Genomic DNA, 18,150 nt, shown 5'->3' on the forward strand with positions numbered 1-18,150 from the left:
CATATCCGCCCTGTGTTAACGTAGCCTAAGTTATACCAGCCATAGTGAGTATATAATGCTAGATATAAAAGTCTACGTTATCATAATACCATCGTTAGTTGTCACATAATTATACCGTCTATCACAATGGGGCTTAGCTGTAAGGGTATGTGCACACACAAAATGTCTGAAAATACGGAGCTGTTTTCAAGCGAAAAATTTTCGCTGCGTTTTTTACGGCCGTTTTTGGAGCTGTTTTTCTATAGAGTCAATGAAAAACGGCTCCAAAAACGGCCCAAGTGTCCTGCACTTCTTTGCCGCGGGCGTAATTTTACGCGCCGTCTTTTGACAGCGACGTGTAAAATGACCCGCTCGTCTGCACAGAACATCGTAAGACCCATTGCAGGCAATGGGCAGATGTTTGCCGACGTATAGGAACCGTCTTTTCAGGCGTAATTCGAGGCGTAAGACGCCTCCATTACGTCTGAAAAGAGGTCATGTGAACATACCCTTAGGCCTCGTTCACACTGAGTTTTTTGCAGGAGGAAAATTCTGCCTCAAAATTCTGTTTGGGATTTTGAGGCAGATTTGGTCCTTCCTGCATGTCGTTTGCCGCGATTTTTGCGGCGTTTTTCGCCCGCGGTCATTGAGTGCTACAGGCAAAAAACTCAGCGAAATACGCTTTCTCTGCCTCCCATTGATGTCAATGCGAGGTCAGAGGAGTAAACGCGCGAAGATAGGGCATGTCCCTTGTTTCCCCGGACGGTTTTTGACGAGTTTTGCGGAGCGGATTCCGCCTTAGGGTATGTGCACACGACCTCTTTTCAGACGTAATGGAGGCGGCTCCAATACGTCGGCAAACATCTGCTCATTGCTTGCAATGGGTCTTACGATGTTCTGTGCTGACGAGCTGTCATTTTAAGTGTCGCTGTCAAAAGACGGAGCGTAAAATTACGGCCGCGTCAAAGTAGTGCAGGACACTTCTTGGGACGTAATTGGAGCCGTTTTTCATTGACTCCAATGAAAACCAGCTCCAATTCCGTCCGTAAAGGACGCCGCGAAAAACGCGTGCACTTGTAAAAACGTCTGAAATTCTGGAGCTGTTTTCTCCTGAAAACCGCTTCGTAATTTCAGACGTATTTGGCGTTGTCGTGTGTACATACCCTTATTGTACAGAGTCTGATTCAGGAGGCTTCCATTTTTATTATCTGTCAGTTCAACGGGATCAGACATAAAAGAAAGTAAAAATAAATCTCTGTATGAAATCGGAGGCACATAAAGGTACATTCGAGGCCTCGCACAGCTCTTTTATAATGCATGAGATCTGGGTCTCTAGATTTGCAGGGGAGCAGTGCTCACTATAATATCTGATCTGTTGCACCAGCACTACTAGTAGGTCAGGTAATGTTCTCATGTCACTCGCTGGGTCACGGCACACTACACTTTGACTTGGGTGGAGTTGTTCAGAACAAAATGATTATATTTTATTGCCAAATGGATATGGGTTAAGCTTCAAAAAGCGATTGTATCCGGACTCCGTTTGATAGTGGCAGACAGTCGTGCAGCACTATATGGCAGCATGTCATTAGACTTGGCTTATATACTGCTGGGGTTATTGTGTAAGGTTGCTTTTGCAGAACTCTCTTGCTGATTTGCATTGCAAATACTTCGGAATAGAGCCCAGCCCATGGGATGATTACCAAGTTCCTCTCTGTCCTTTGCCCTAAAGTCTCTCGACGTGTTCCCTTTTAGTCTATAGTTATGTTTGTGTGTCATTGCCAAAGATGAAGCAGTTGAATGTGCATAGTAAATATAATCCAGCTCTGACAATTGTTTGCAGAAATCACAGGTCTTGCTTAAAAATTATTTTTATTCATTGAGTTGCATTAACCACTTAGTGATTGGCGCTGTTTGTATCCTGACAAGGCACATGTAATTGATTATTTTTTTTTGTAGCATTTTATGTCCTTAGGTTTATTTTGTTTTTTTGTATTACTTTTATGTTTTATAGTAATAAAAGTTAAATTGTACATTTAAACAGATTTTCGCCCAGTAAAACACACCAGTAATAACACACCTATATGAGCTCATAAATGTTACAGATCCTGATCTGTGCAGTATCTCACTTGCTAGCGGTTTGTTCTCTTGGATGGGAATTTGCAACTGAACTATAGAAAGCTGACTAGGCAGACCCTTGCTTGACAAGGGTGTATTCACACATAGCAGATTTCTTGCTGTCATTTTGCCACGTACATCTTAATGAGGTTGTTTTTGAAGCATGTGCCATTTTTTAGTTCTACTTTCGTCAAGGTATAACTAGACATATTCCTAGACATGTGCTGTTGAAGCCTGAGAAATTTAAGGTGGCAACTTCTGTGAAAGCTGTAATGGAAGTCATACTGATTGCCACCCAGCATTCCTAGACTCTTGGACCCATGCACACGACCGTATTACAGCTCCATACAGAGCCGTAATAGGACTGCCATAGAGGTGCATGGCGCATCCTACTGTACCTCTGTATGCCAACGAAGTAATACATAGGAGTTTTTTTCTGTATTCCGTACGAATCCGAACAATGGTGGCGTGTTCTACCAGAGTCTCTGTACGGAGGTATTTTGCCCTAGAATAATTGAGAATATCTCTGTACTTATGGCACTGGATGGAGCCTGTGCAGCGTGGTACGGAGGCCGCGTGGCTCTGTTATATTCGTGAGCCGTTGGGCAGGGCTAACTAGAACTTTATACGAAAATCACGGGATATAGACGAGAGAGAATATATAAATGAATTGTACCAATCAGATAGAGACTGCATGATTCAGCAAAAAAATATATATATTTTTTCGTATACTGTACAGTTCATCCAGCTATGCTTTTCAAAAGTTGGACATTGCAGGATCCTGATGTTTATTGGCCAAATGTATGTCAAAAGAACGCACTTTTTTGTCATACGTCAGGCTATTAAATTCTGAGCACAACAGCATATACGCTGAACCTGTCACAGGTATCTGTAGTCGTGGTTAAGGTAATGAACCTGTTACAGGTGGTGTGTTTTTATTTGGGGTTTTTTAAAAAAAAAAAAAAATAAAAATTTCTCTTAAGTCAGACACTAAATGTGCTAAATCACAAATAATATTGTGCCTTATGGCTCATAGAGCCAAAAAAAGTATACGATGGCTTCATTGAGATTGGTGGCTGCCATGTATACATGCAGATACACGGCAGCCCTTCAGTCACTTTTGAGATAGGTTCTCCTGCACCCGGGGCAAAGATTCAGTTTGGAGTCCTCCCTCCACCTCTTTTCCGACATTTCCTTCCCCCTCGCATTCTCTACCAATTAATGAGGTGTATTTTTTATTTTTTTTTACCTCCTCAGCAGCCTATGAGACGGGATCCATTGACGTCATCACACCGGCCTTGCGCAGGGATCCCGTCCTAGCGCCTTAGTGGATGGCCGAGCTGGGAGCTAGCTTCTTGCTCCACCAGTTGTTTCTGCGTCCGAGGGACGCAGATACAATTGAATGTAGCAGTCGCCCAGATGGCCGATGCAGGCAACGCCATCGGAAATGAGGCGGCCCTTGCCTCCCGGATGACACGGGCCCCCTCATGCCATGGGTCCGACAGTAGCGGCAGCGTGGCACCCCCCCTTCCTTCCCTCCTAGATGCGCCTGGGGCACATGTCCTGCCTGCCACCCCTAACTACGCCCCTGCTGTTGACGGTGGCGGGGGAGCATTCCACTCATAACAGAGTCCACTGTATTCTCTGTAAGGCTCTGTTAGCCAAATGTCACTATATTTTTTTTATTTTTTAAAAAAAATGTAACTGTCCTGAAAGTTTAGTAAAATTAGAGGGATGTCGTGCTTTGCAATTTCTAGTGAGACCCTAGCAGTGCAATCCTATGGCTCCTGGTATTTTTCTAGCCTCTGTGTTATTAGTCTAATAAAACATTGGAAAAACATTTTTATGGCCACCAAAAGGTTACTGAAAACTATCTGGGTTTTGCATTAAATCCTGAGGATAAACAAAAAGCAGTGGAAATATTCTCTCTGGGAGTTTCCAATTTCTCCAGACCTCCGTTGCAGTTTAATGTGCAACTCAACCAAGGGTCCTTGTACACATGAAGATAAATGTATTAAAACGAGTGCCAGTCGAAAATATAGTGAGTCAGAAAGACATTAGACCTTAGAAAGACGGGTTTTCGCTAATTCGACCGCTTTTGAGGTCGCTTATCTTTTCATCCAACATTTCCACACCTCATGTCTCTTCTGCTTATCACTAACGGATCCTGTTTATACGAGGGAATGTACCGCCGACAAAAGGCAAATTTTAGGCTATCATCAAAGGTTTGACCAACAACGGACAAGGAATTTTTCGCTACATTCAATTGCTGCACATGTTTACACTGGCTAATAAGTTTTTTTTTCTTTTTTAAAAAATGTTATTGTCATATAAACACAGAGGTACGAGAACACAGTTGGCCTCCACACAGTGGATAGGCCATATAGATACATGTTACAAGGATCATCAAGAACAATACAGTACAATAAACGCTAAACATAAACCTTAGCAATGTGCGGTGCTTAATCTATCCAGTGTCTAAAATGGTCGAAAGTATATTGGGTCAGATAGCAATATAGAGGCAGTCTATTTAAACATAAAATGACCAATATAAGTTTGGAGGAGCGCCACCCGCAACCCAGTAGTCCTTGTTGGGCTGCAGTGGTGTAAGGGCAGACCGACACCAAGGGTCCCAGACCCAGTGGAACTTATCTGGACAGAGCCAGCTAATATAAACTGTGTGTTCATTAGGAATCATCGAGCTTACCAATCGAATTCACATAGTACTTGTGGCTGACCTCTTATCCATCCATCTAAGGCTTTGTTCACATCGGCGTCAGGGCTCTATTCTGACGTTCCGTCAGAAGTTTCCGTCAGAATGGAGCCCTGACTGAAACAAATGGAACCATAGGTTTCCGTTTGTATCACCATTGATTTCAATGGTGACGGATCCAGTGCCAATGGTTTCCGTTTGTCTCAGTTGTGCAAGGACAAGCCCTGTAGCACAGGACAGTCATGTGTTGGAGATCTGCAGGACCCGCATCGATTGCCAGAAAGTGGGTCCTCTGTTCCCCGTTCTGGCGATTGGTGTGGGTTCTAGTAGTCTGACAAGACCTTAGCTAGGAGGAGTTGAATGGAGCAGCGTTCGAGAATGAACTCCGCCGCTTCAATCAAGGTCTATGGCACTAACGGAAACCTCCAAGCGCCATGCTCGGCAGTTTCCGTTCGTGCTATAGACTTTAAACCAGTGAGGTCCCAGTGATCGCACCCCCACCGATCTAACAGTTCTCGCTAGTTTGTTAGTCTGAATACCCCTTTTAAAAGCTGATTTCAGATGGCTCTAAAAGGGCTTGGTTCCTGCCACTAAACCTGGCAAAGTGTGTGTGTGTGTGTGTGTGTGTGTGTGTGTGTGTTACCCCTTTTACACCTTTTACTTTTAAATAGCGGGTTAGAGGAGAGGTTCTAAAAATGATGCTGACGACAGACTTTGCTTGTTTATTTTCCAGCAGAAATGGTGGTTACTATCCATAAATTGTGAGTATAAAAAGAGCTACTTGAGTTAAACAGATATCTCATTGTGTTTGCTGTAGCGATGTAGCTGGCAGGATTACAATACAGGGTGCACAGCTGTGTCATGGAGAATATCATTTGTTCATTATGTAACAACTGGTGAATAGGAAAGAATCCAATATCTATCTTGTCTCCGTGATTCTGCCAGTCACCATGTGTGTTCATAGAGTGCTCTGTATACCACATATACATGAATAGATTTCATACAGATGCACTTCTTCCAGCTGCCTGTCAGTGTGCACGTGTCCGAGCTTTGGATTGGATTTGTATTCTATGTAATTCTGGAACTATACTCCCCTATCCTAATGTTCTCTATAGAACATTAGATAGACATTGGTTGAGTTATTGTAAGGGCTCGTGCACACTACTGTACTATAGTGGCGCACAACCTGAGTTGTATGGAGGCGTCATACAGGACTTATAGAAGTCTCCGACACTGCTTGGCTAGGAAAAATAATAGGATTGGACAAAAAGAAATGAGGATTTGATTTCTATCAACGATAGACATCTGATGGCACTCATAGACATTAGGTGATCAGCAGATCTTGCTGAAAAAAATCTAATATCTAGCGCTATCCTAATCTGTATGCCCTATTATTGTATAGTGGGGGGTCCATAGTGAAGAGCTTCTCAAAACAGCATCTTCCACTTTGGAGAACACGGATGGACAATGTATTACATCGTCGTCCATTGACTTGAATGAGGGCTATGTAATACCACATTTTTACCTGTAGTGTATTTGTAACCAGCTTCTCGCATTTTAGTGTCCATGTTATGAATGAAACAACCGGAAGCCTGCAGTTCTACTGAACCGAATAGATGTTGGGTTGGGGGTCCGGTCCATAATACGGATTGTAAAATGTATATTTCCCATACCAACTCTGGACCATAGATCCAACCTGGACTGGTGAACTCAAGAGCCGATCCTTATGCTCCTTCGCAAAATAGTGACCCGATACTCTGTGCCTCACATGTGTAGACTAACCGGTCTCATAACTATGCAGTTATTTCAGTTTTCCTCATCCGCATAATTTTATTTCCTTTTCTCTCTTTCTTCATTGCCATATAAAAATTGTTTTTTGTTTTTTTTCAAGATTGCTCTTTCTTTGCAACATTTTAGAATGTTTTTATTATTTATTTATTTTTAGTGTTAGACTGTATTAATATTGTAAACTGAGCAGATGAGAAAATTTAGCTCCTGCAATATGTTTATTATTTGATACTTGTTTTCCTTGTGAACGCTGTAAAAAAAACTTGCCAAAGTAAAAATACTGGATTATTGCAACATTTTGTTAAGCTGGCAAAATATTGTTAGAGTGAAATGGCTATGAATATCTTGTTGGCAAAGAACACGAACCACAAGCTGGGTCAGCTCTGGCCCCGATAGCATCAAGCAAACACTTTGCATATCTGTCTATAGGTAAATTGTAATACATAAGAAAATGGTTTTTTTAGGGTATGATCACACTTAGGGTAGATTCACACGGCCTATTTTCAGCCGTTTTTCAGGCCGTAAACGCCCCCCCCGGAAAACAGCTGAAAATACGGGGGCTGAACACCTCCAAACATCTGCCCATTGATTTCAATAGGAAAAACGGAATTTCATTCCCACGGGGCGTTTTTTACGCAGCCATTTTTAAAAACCGGCGCATAAAAAAACGCCTCGTAAAAATGAAGTGCATGTCACTTCTTGAGATGTTTTTGGAAACGTTTTTCATTGTCTCAATAGAAAAACGGCTCTAAAAACGGGCGTAAAAAATGCATCAAAAAACGCCTGATGCATAGAAAAACTGATGTAAATCATAGGCTGTTTTCCCTTGAAAAGCGGTCCGTATTTTACAGCCGGTTATTTGTTGAGGGTATGTTCACACGCTTAGCAAAAAACGGCTGAAAATACGGAGCTGTTTTCAAGGGAAATCGGCCTCTGATTTTCAGCCGTTTTTTTTAAGCAACTTGCGTTTTTTACCTCTGTTTTGGAGCTGTTTTTCTATTGCGTCAATGAAAAACTGCTCAAGAAGCGTCATGCACTTCTTTTTACGAGGCGTTATTTTACGTGGCCGTTTATCAAAATGGCCCTTTAAAAAATGCCCCATGGGAACGGAACGCCGTTTTTCCCATTGAAATCAATGGGCAGATGTTCGGAGGCGTTCAGCCCCCGCATTTTTAGCTATTTTTCCGGGCATTTACGGCCTGAAAAACCGCTGAAAAAAGGTCATGTGAACAAACCCTAAGGGTATGTTCGCAAGGACTATTTTGTGGCAGAGGATCTTTGAGCCTCTGCACCCCCTAAAGCTACTCTGCTCCTGACCGTTTTCAAGGGTAGTGATTGTGCTTTGTCAGTCGAGCCGATCGTGCATATGTATGGGGGGGGGAAGGTAGGAGGAAAAGCTGTTGGCCGAACAGTATACTTTACTCTATAATGGTGCAGTCGCACACGCCTAGTATTTCCGAAAGTAAAACAATATGCTGCGGAAAACTTTACATTAAAATCCTATGGGGAAAATATTCCACAACTCCGATTTCTCATTTCTCTATTTTTCCCATAGGTTTATATTGTAAAGTTTTCTGCAGCGTATTTTTACTCTGCTGAAATATAAGACAAATACGATGAATGTGACTGCACCCTAAGGCTTGGTTCACACATAGTGTAAATACTACAGATTTTCTGCAACACATTTTGTTGCGGAAAATCCGCAGCATAATACAGTAGCAACAGAGTGGATTTGAACAAATCTTATCCACACGCTGCTTTAATTATGAGCGGAAAAAAACCGCTCAAATTGACCTGCAGTGCTTTTTTCTTTTGCTTTTTTTTTTTTGAAATTTTTTTTATCTGCAGCATGTCAATTGTATTTGCGTAATCGCTGCTTTTTGTTGTTGTGGGCTTTGCCGATTTGAATTCAATGGGGAGGTGAAACTCGCAACAAATAGCAGATATTGCGACTTTTGCGGTATAAAAGCTGTGATTCCGCTGCAAAAATCGCAACTCAGAAAAATAAATCACTCACCAAAATTCTAGGTTTCTTCGTCCAGGCCGACTCCAGTCTTCATGCACATAATTTTCTGCCATATTAAAGAGGCCTAAATCTCAGCAGGGTGCCATGTAGATACCGCCACAGAGAATATGCAATGTCCTCATTAGTTTTATAGGTAAAAAAAAACAGGGTTGCCAACCGTCTGCAAATTCATGGACAGTCCATTAGAATCAGGCTGGGTTCACACGACCATGTTACGTCCGTAATGTACGGAACGTATTTCGGCCGGAAGACCCGGACCAAACACAGTGCAGGGAGCCGGGCTCCTAGCATCATAGTGATGTACGATGCTAGGAGTCCCTGCCTCGCTGCAGGACAACTGTCCCGTACTGTAATCATGATTACAGTACGGGACAGTAGTTCCACGCAGAGGCAGGGACTCCTAGCGTCGTATATCACTATGATGCTAGGAGCCCGGCTCCCTGCACTGTGTTCGGTCCGGGTCTTTCCGGCCGAAATACGTTCCGTACATTACGGACGTAACATGGTCGTGTGAACCCAGCCTAAGACTTTTTTTCCAGTGGCCGTAAAAAAAAAATTGCTGTGTCCGTGGTCTTTTTTTTTTTAAAAATTTTTTGTTGAATGAGTTTGTGCCATTTATCTGGACAGTCATTGGTTGAGAGGTCACAGTACATGCTCATTTCACTTTTCTAAGCTTTAGACATATATTACTTATCTTTGATTCTATGTGGTTTTCCAAATTATCCGTAAAAAAATGTTTGTCTGTGATTTTTGGATAAGTTGTTCAGAAAAAAAGTATCAGGTTGGCAAACTTGATAGAAACTTGCAGATGTTTAAGTAGCAATAATCTTAATTTGCATAATGGAGCAATTTCTCCTTTCATCTTCATTTTGCAATTGAGGAGAAATGAGGTGATCGAGAAGACAACTGCTGAGGGAAACTGCTTGTGGCTTGCTGAAATGACTTGTCTTCTTTCAAAGAAGAGTATTGGTCACCGCAGTAAAATTACCTCCAAAAAGGTTGTAATAGCTTGAACTGAGTTTTTAAAATCTGTAGTCGCCAATATCTGTGAATTCTCATTTCTAAACCCCATTCACCAGGGCTTATAATTTCACATATTGTAATGGGGTTTGTGTGTCCAACGTGACTCTACGGAAGCGTTGCAGCGTCATTATGAAAACTGCACTCCCTATTTCTATGTCCCTATTGCACACAATTATATCATAGAAGGATTTCCGGGTGGGCTGGCAGGGGTCTTTGGCAGAATTTTTTTCTTTCATTTTAGGTAATAGAAATGTAGGTCACTTTCTGTGTAAAAAAAAAAAAAAAAAAAGAAATAATAAAACAAAATAGATGATCCCAATCAATAGCAGATATCAGTAGGCATCCACCGTATGAGTTGGAAGTTTAGAGTTAAATGTCCCACTCTGAGCTCTATAAGGCCTTATTTACATGAGTGTGTTTAACATCCGTGGGACGGCCGTAGAAACAGCGGTCGTCCCACGGACCTTTGTAATTCAATGTGCCCGTTTACACAGCCGTTGTTTCAACGGACCATGTGAAGGGTCCGTGAGAAAATAGGACATGTCCTATTTTTTCACGCTTCATGCATCCCTCCATAGACTTTTATCTATGGGGGATGCGAGACATCGCGTCCCGCAGCGGCGAGCACGGATGCACCTCGGACGTGAAAAACAGAAGTTTTTCACGTCCGAGATGCGCCAACCTCGTGTAAATAAGGCCTAAAAGGTAGACCAAAATGATAAAGTGGTGTTGCCCGTAGCCACTGTACGTGACTCTGTTACCGTTCCTGCTGAGGGACATTAAAAGCTACTATAGATCCAGTCACATGGTTAGGTAACGGGTGTAGTTATGGGGGGCGCAGAGGTATCCGTCGCATACAGGCCCTGGTGTCACCCCTCTTCCACATAAGAAGATGCCAGTATAATAAATGACATACAATAGTTCAGGGCCCTGCTAAAGATTTTGCATTCTGACCCAGGAGTTTCAAGTTAAGCCTCTGTTCGGTACATACTATGTTTTATGTATGTCTGTGTGTATACACGGAATGGCCACTTTATTAGAGACACCTGCCCTTTCACAATTGGAGCTTCCCTGTATGGAACTTAGACACGTGATCCCGGAGGGCAGTATAAAATCAATTGAGCAAGTTTTTCATGGATCGGTTTCATGCCTCCAACCGTCCCGGATTCAGGACTGTCCCGGGCGACCAGTGTTAAGTCCTGTGTCAACTGTATCTGCATCCTCAGGACGCAGATACAGTTGAATCCAATGCTGAAGCAAGGAACAGACCATTCCCTACTTCATCATTTACTGTCATTGCGCCTAGCCACTCATAGTAAAAGAGCGGAGGAGCAGGGGGATCTCCTCCATTCGTTGTGAGAACTGGGCTAGGTAAGCTGTTGTTTTATTTGGGGAGGGGGTGTTAAGGCACTATGGTGTCTCCTGCTAAGAGGGCATTATACTGTATGGGGCAGCTTTGGGGGCATTATACTGTATGGTGCAGCTATGTGGGCTTTATACTGTATGGGTGCATCATACTGTATGGGGCAGCTATTTGCCATTCTACTGTGTGGGAGGCACTATGGGGTATTATGTAGGGGCAGCTGTAGTGGCATTATACTGTGTATGTGGGGGGTTCTACAGGGGCATCATACTGTGGGGAGGCACTATGGTAGCATGATACTGTGTGGGCTGAACCAGGTGTGTATGGGGGGGCTAGAGGCGTGGGCTTAGGAAAAAAAAATAATTGCGATGCGAACCGCATCGGTTGTCCCTCTGAGAGATACTTGAAAGTTGGGAGGTATGCAGTTCCAGTGTGAATCCACATTAGAATGGATAATCAAGTGATCTTAGCAATTCTGAACGATGCACGGGGGCCAGAAATTCAAAAACTGCCAACCTTGTGCACACTCGTAAATTACAGCCGAATACAACACTGCTGCACCAACTCATTTTTCCGAATGTACAATTCGTTGTTCCTTACCACGGATGGGCTATAAGAGAAAGACGACTCCAGTGGGGGGAAATTGGAACACGTAGCAGTGGAAAAACATCGCCTGGCCAGATGGATGCAGATTATTTATCGCTCCTATATCGGTTGAATTGCTTTACATCTAATTCCCTAATGGACTCTCTGTAGCACCTGCTGTAAGATCCCCTGTAGCTTTTCAACAGGCTTCAGACTCTTTTGCGACTTTATTGATGTCTGTCAAGAACAGCCGTGGCGGATTTGTTGTCCTTGAGGTTCCTGCTCCGTGTTCACACCACTCCTGCTTGCAGAAAGGTATAGACATGCACCGAGAATATTCTAGGGAATTGCACAATGTACATTTGCGCTTTTGCAAACCAAAATACAATTCCAATTTGTGTTGCAGTCAATTTTTTTTTTTACATTTATTTTAAATAGGAAATGGTTTATACAATGTTGTGAGCAGAACTGTTCCCTTTTGCTGCTGCGTTGAAAATACACTGAACTAAATGCACGGGAAATTCCAATTTCTGTTTTTCCTTCCAGATCCATCAACCAGCTGCAGACTTTAGTCTAGATCTAGTGAGCAGACTCTGGGCTGCTGCAAATGTACAGCAATGACTACTATAATTTCTTACTATTATGCTACATTTTCTGTTCGATAGAATAGATTTCTGTAGCTTAGGGCCTGTTCACATCGGCGTTTGGTTTCCGTTTATCGGTTCCGTATAGCTTCCGTTTGCATTACTGATAATTTCAATGGTAATACTTCAGTTCCAGTTGTTTTGGGTTCCGTAAAGTTTCCATATTTTTTTGGAAATAAAGTCAAATAGTACATTTAACAAAAATACTGTTTATAATGCACTGCTATTTTTCTTAAATTTGACAAGGCCAGAACGGCCACAGTGGAGGCCTGCGCATGACTGTGTTCAGAGGCGGTAGGACGTAAGGGAGTGGGGGTTAACAGAATGTTTGCACATAGGCAAGGGGGAGGATGAAAACGGAAGACCTAAAGTGGGATTGAATGGAAAGAGTGGCAAAAAATTAGCCTCTGGAAGGGGGAGGTACCTTTTTTTTGTTTTTTTCCGCTGGAAATCCGGAGTATCAAGCAGCCGCTGTCCGTTGCATTTGGCCATTGGTTAAAAGCTTTTTGTGGAGTTTACCTTGTCGCAGGAGCCAGCTAGAAGGTCCAGGGAAGCCATTTTTTATGTGGTTTTGGTTCCATTGGAGGAATGGCGACCTATTTTGGAGTTCAGATTCTGATATGGCTGGTCAGTGTTATTCCCGCTGGTCACAGGTGCTACAAAAAATCGTGGTGCAATGCCGTCCGACAGATTTGTCACCCTAAGGGTATATTCACACGCAGTGTTTTCGGGCCATAAACGCCTCAAAACTCCTGAAAAAAAATGGAAGCTTTGTTCAGACCAGGCGTTTTTTACATGGACGTTTGAAAAAACGGCGCATAAAATAACGCCCCGTGAAAAGAAGTGCATGCCACTTCTTGAGCCGTTTTTGGAGCAGTTTTTCATTGTTTCAATAGAAAAATGGCTCCAAAAAACGTTTGCTTTAAAAACGTCTGAAAATCAGAGGCTCTTGAAACCAACTCTGTATTTTACAGCGGTTTTTGCTTTAGCGTGTGAACATGGCCTAAGGGTATATTCACACGGGCTATTTTCAGCCGTTTTTCGGGCCGTAAACATCCCAAAAAACGGCTGAAAATCAGAAGCACAACGCCTACAAACATCTGCCCATTGATTTCAATGGGAAATACGGCATTCTGTTCCGATGGGGCGTTTTTTTTACGGCTCATTCTCAAAAAGCGGCGCGTAAAAAGACGCCCCCCCAGTAAAAAACAGTGCATGTCACTTCTTGAGCCCTTTTTCGTGCCGTTTTTCATTGACCCAATAGTAAAATAGCTTCAAAAACGGCCGTAAAAAAACGCTAGTTTGATTAAAAAACGGTTGAAAATCAGGAGCTGTTTCCCCTTGAAAACCGCTCCGTATTTTCAGCCGTATTTTGTTGTTTGAACATACCCTAAAGGTATGTTCACATGGAGTTTTTTGCAGGCAGAAAAATCCGCCTCAGGGTAAGTTCACACAGAGTTTTTTGACACGGAAACCGCGTCGGAAAACGAGCCAAAAAACGTCCGAAAATGCCTCCCATTGATTTCAATGGGAGGCGGAGGCGTTTTTTTTTTTCCCCGCCAGCGGAAAAAGTCTTGCGGGAAAAAGAAGCGACATGCCCTATGTTCGGGCGTATATATCTCTGACCTCGCATTGACATCAATGGGAGGCAGAGAAAGCGTATTTTGCCGTTTTTTTTGCCCGCGGCGCTGAATGGCGTGCAGGCAGAGCAAATCTGCCTCAAAATTCCTTCAGGAATTGAGGCAGATTTTGCCCTGCCTGCACTTTCTTTGCTGCATTTTCTTTTAAGTGTTTTTCAATGCATTTTTCGAACACTGCCAAAAAAAACATTGCGAAAAATGTTTTCTCTGCCTCCCGTTGATGTTAACCGCGGGAAGAAAGAGCATGTCGCTTTTTTCTTTCCTACAAGCGTTTTTATTTCCTCTCACAGGAAAAAAACTTCTCTGCCTCAAATCAATGAAAGGCGATTTTGGCAGTTTTTTGGCGCGGTTTCCGCGTCAAAATAGCATCCTAAAACTCAGTGTGAACTAGCCCTTAGGGCTTGTCGACATGTAGCGGCATTGCTGCCGAAAATTTCTGCAGAAACTAGCAGAATTTCTACTGCGGAAAAAAACGCACCATTTCCTGTTATTTACTGTCGAAAATTGTGCGTATTTTGCGGAATTTCCTTCAATATTGGGAGATGGTGACATCTCCTCTGAAAAATGCAGCAATTCAGTCCACTTTCCGCAGCAGGAATTGACATGCTGTGGAACTAAAAAATACGCACCGCAGGTAAATTTCTGGTTGGAAATGGTACGCAGCGTTTGGATGAGATTTGTTAAATCTCACCCTCTTTGCTGCTACTGTATTCTGCTGCCTATTTTCCGTCCGCAATCCCGCTACATGCGGACAGTCGGTGCGACTGTGGATGTTACTTTTGGATACTGCTGTAATAACGAGTTACCAAGTCCTCCTTTGTGGTATGGTTTCCCTGAATAATTTATAATCTCTATGTAATGTTATAAGAGTTATTTATAATTTTATGTTGTGGTTTATATTTAGGCTGCTGTGGCTAGCATTTCCCATAGTCTCGCGGCCGGCGTGTTCCTTAGTGGACTCCTAGGGTAGGATTAATAGTAGCCGATCCTACAACTGAATATTTGTAAATAAAATAAAGTATTACATGAGAAACCGGGAAAGTAGAAGCCTGTTCCCAGAATCCAAGAGAAGGAAATGTTTGCAGGGAGCAGTATAGAGTAATCTTCTTCTTGCAGTGAGTGTGAGGGAGGGTTCCCTGTGTGTTGTGTAATTGCTCAGCCCTGTGGCTCCCTCCTCCCTCTCCACTCTCACTGCTGGGGATTTTGTGTTGTTGTTGCAAGCAGTGAGCTCAGCTGATGAGTCAGAGCCATGCAGTCATTCCTCTCTGCACCCAGCCACTGGCTCTGCATAGCAAGACTTGGGAAAACACAGTCGCCTTGTAGCTGGAGCTGCCTTCACAGATCTGGGGAGGACTCTTCATTCTTGCACTGAGCTTGGGCTGGTCACTACAAGAGCCCTGGTTCTGCTGGACTGGCACTTGGCATTTCCCTATGTAGGAAAGATTGGATATGTTCAGCCTGGCTGTGCCTCTGTTTGCAGGAACTTGGTGAGTTATGGCAAGACTTGGGCCAAACATGCATGAAGTATAAAAGGGTGGTCTTGACTTTTGCAGATGTGCAATGTGCCGTGCTCAGGTTTTTTTTTTCCTGCCACTTCCCCAATCTAATCTTGAATCAACTACAAAGATACAATGTAGCAGAGCGGAGTATGTTAAAGATAGCAGAACTACAGTGAGTTTGTCCTTGTGATGTTACAAAGTGGATATATGTGTGTGTGTTTTACATAGGACTGCAGATAATCTGCTGCATGATTTTAAGCCACAATGCAAAACGATTCTGCTCCTTCACTTTGAAGGAGTTTGGATTTGTTGCTCAGTTTGTATATGGAACTGCAACTTTGTATGAGGATCTGTTTATTATGTTACTTTTGCAAAATAATATTGTTATTCATAGTCTTGCTACTTTTTTTTGTGTGTGATTGATTTAACCTACAGCGCTTGCAATCTAATTTCTAGAAATCGGAGACTGCGTGAAGTGAATGTGGGGATGGTAGGCAGCTGTAATATTCTAGTGATTCTTTTCTGAGTAGCTGGAGTGTAGCATGCAGTACATTCAGCCTAGATCTTGGTGAGTGCCTCTGACTTTGTGTTCTGCTCAGTCCCTCCCACTGTCCTTCCCAACATGAGGGGCCTTGTACTCTATGCAATGAATTACAGTCCATGTGTTTGGGTTGGGAGGGGGTGGATGTCCACAGATTACTGACTGTTTGAAAGGAAAGCATGACAAATCTAGTGCTGTGCACATTACAGCGTAGCCTTTTGTAGTGGGAATTTTTTTAAAATTATATTTTATATTCTATTTTGCATGCTGCCCTAACAGTAGAACTTTTATAAAAATATTGATATTTTATTGGGCATGCCAAGTTAATTGTTGATTATCCCAATTTGGACCCCCATTAGCACGGTCTGGAGGATGCAAATAGATTTTAATGGGTTCTGCATGATGCCTTATTTTCTTTAAATACTTATGGTGATAGCAGCTGATCATTGGGGCTTATAGGAGTGGGACCCTCACGTGATCAGTTTTACTCCAAGGGATCCACTGTGTTAATGACAATCCCCCCTAGAAGTCTGAAGTTACCAGATAAAACACATGGGTAGGGGGAGTATTTTATATAATTTCCTGTAGCAAGGTGGAGCTTTTCCACTCATTCTTCTGTAGTTTTAATTCAGTTTCTCTTTTTCACGTGCATAATGAAGCTCATGTCTTCCACTCAGGATCCGCCAATGTATTTTTATGGGAAATCCAGAGAACGCAGTCATTTCTGTAGAGCGCTTGTAGCTGTAGATGCATTCTTGTACTTGCATTTACTCTGCTCTGACTTTGCAATTTCCTGTAATACCAATTTCCTGTTTTGAAAGCAATGTGACAAGTATTTGTATATTTTGTACGGTTGCACGACAATAGTTTTCCTTGATATTATTCTTCATCACCCTGATATAGCGCCAACCTATTCCACGTGCAAAAATCACCCATATTGACCGAGACCTCTTCAAACACAAGGAGAGCGGACCCTAGAGCTTGTAATCTAATGATCAGCAGATACATTGCTGCATGTAGGTTCCCTTATGTACAGTGGTGTTTGTCGACTACAGTTCATTATTTGTCTTTTTTTATTTTTTTCGTGCTCGTACACATTGAAGCCAAGCAGATGGAATGTGTTTATGTGGATTTCCTAGGAAATCGGGCAGACTTCAGTCTCAAAGCATTCATCTCGGTGAGAGAATTTTTGGGGGGAGCATGTTGAAAGCTCCCCCTTTTACTTTCCCTGTGTGCTTATTGGGATTCTTGGCTGGTAGCGTGCAGCTGCCCATTCCAGGAAAATATACTCTAGTCAGTTTTCCTGGCGAGCTCTAATCCGGTAAAACATGTCTGGGGAGAAAAGCTGAGCTAGGAGCGGCCCTGACAGTTGCTGATATTAGGTCACAGAGCGACCTGTGCAGAAACGACTGCTGATGTGTGCATGTGTGGGAGGCACTGCTCTATGCTTCTAGTTGTCAGCTCTTTGCAACAGCATATGTTGTGTCAATGCAAGTATTTTAAACTGGAAAAAAAAATGTGAAGGCCGCCAAAAGTTTAAAACTCTAAGGCCTCATGCACACATCCTTCACCGTTTTCACGGTCCTAAAAAAACAGATCCGGGTATCCGTTTTGACATCCGTATGGTTTCTGTTTTCACTCCAAATCCTTTCCGTTGCTCTGTATTTTGCTTCTGTACGTCGTCCGTTTTTATACGGTCTGCAAAAAAACCCGGAAAGAAGTAAAATTGAGCTGAACTTCTCACAGGGAACGCCTGCAAATTTGGCCCGCCCTGACGTTGCTTAGCAACGGATTCGCAAATAACGGACCGCACACTGATGCCTTCCATGTGCGGTCCATTATTTTTGACGGACGCATAAGCTACAGTGGGCGAGACAGAACCTCAAAAAACGTACAGGAGTAGGACATGTTCTATTATCTGCGGAACGGACACACAGAATGTGTGTGTGGTCCAACAGAAATAAATGGGTCAGTGTGCTATCCGTTAAAAAAATCTAAACGGATAGCACACTGAAGAAAATCACTGGAGTGGGCATGAGGCCTTAAAGTTTGCGTGCAGCTATAATATTACTTTTTACTGATATACTTTTTATAAATGCATTCATTTTAAGTGAGGTTTAGTGCCGGTTATACTTGTACAGCGCTCCAGTGCCCAATTCCCTTTCACAGATGGCTAGAAGAGTTTGTGGCCCGCAGTCAGGGGCTGAGCGCTCTATAGTAATGACAAAAAAAGC

At 42.8% G+C, this 18,150-nt stretch overlaps 2 protein-coding genes across 6 annotated transcripts in view; one reads left to right on the forward strand and one right to left on the reverse strand.

Annotated features, from left to right (window-relative positions):
- PTGR2 (prostaglandin reductase 2) overlaps window positions 1–18,150 on the reverse strand; it is a 126,589-nt gene that overhangs the window by 79,573 nt on the left and 28,866 nt on the right. The gene's annotated exons all lie outside the window — the stretch shown is intronic.
- Window positions 1–18,150, forward strand: part of MIDEAS (mitotic deacetylase associated SANT domain protein) — an 83,175-nt gene that overhangs the window by 11,776 nt on the left and 53,249 nt on the right. For 2 of the 3 annotated variants that reach the window (XM_075844766.1, XM_075844769.1), the window contains exon 1: window positions 15,113–15,363. The exons of the other annotated variant lie outside the window; for it this stretch is intronic. The gene's annotated coding sequence lies outside the window, so the exon portion shown is untranslated. Of the gene's footprint in view, window positions 1–15,112; window positions 15,364–18,150 lie in introns of those variants that run through there. 3 annotated transcript variants of the gene reach the window in all.

The sequence above is a fragment of the Rhinoderma darwinii genome, chromosome 12 (genome assembly GCF_050947455.1).
Source record: "Rhinoderma darwinii isolate aRhiDar2 chromosome 12, aRhiDar2.hap1, whole genome shotgun sequence".
Classification (NCBI taxonomy): domain Eukaryota; kingdom Metazoa; phylum Chordata; class Amphibia; order Anura; family Rhinodermatidae; genus Rhinoderma; species Rhinoderma darwinii.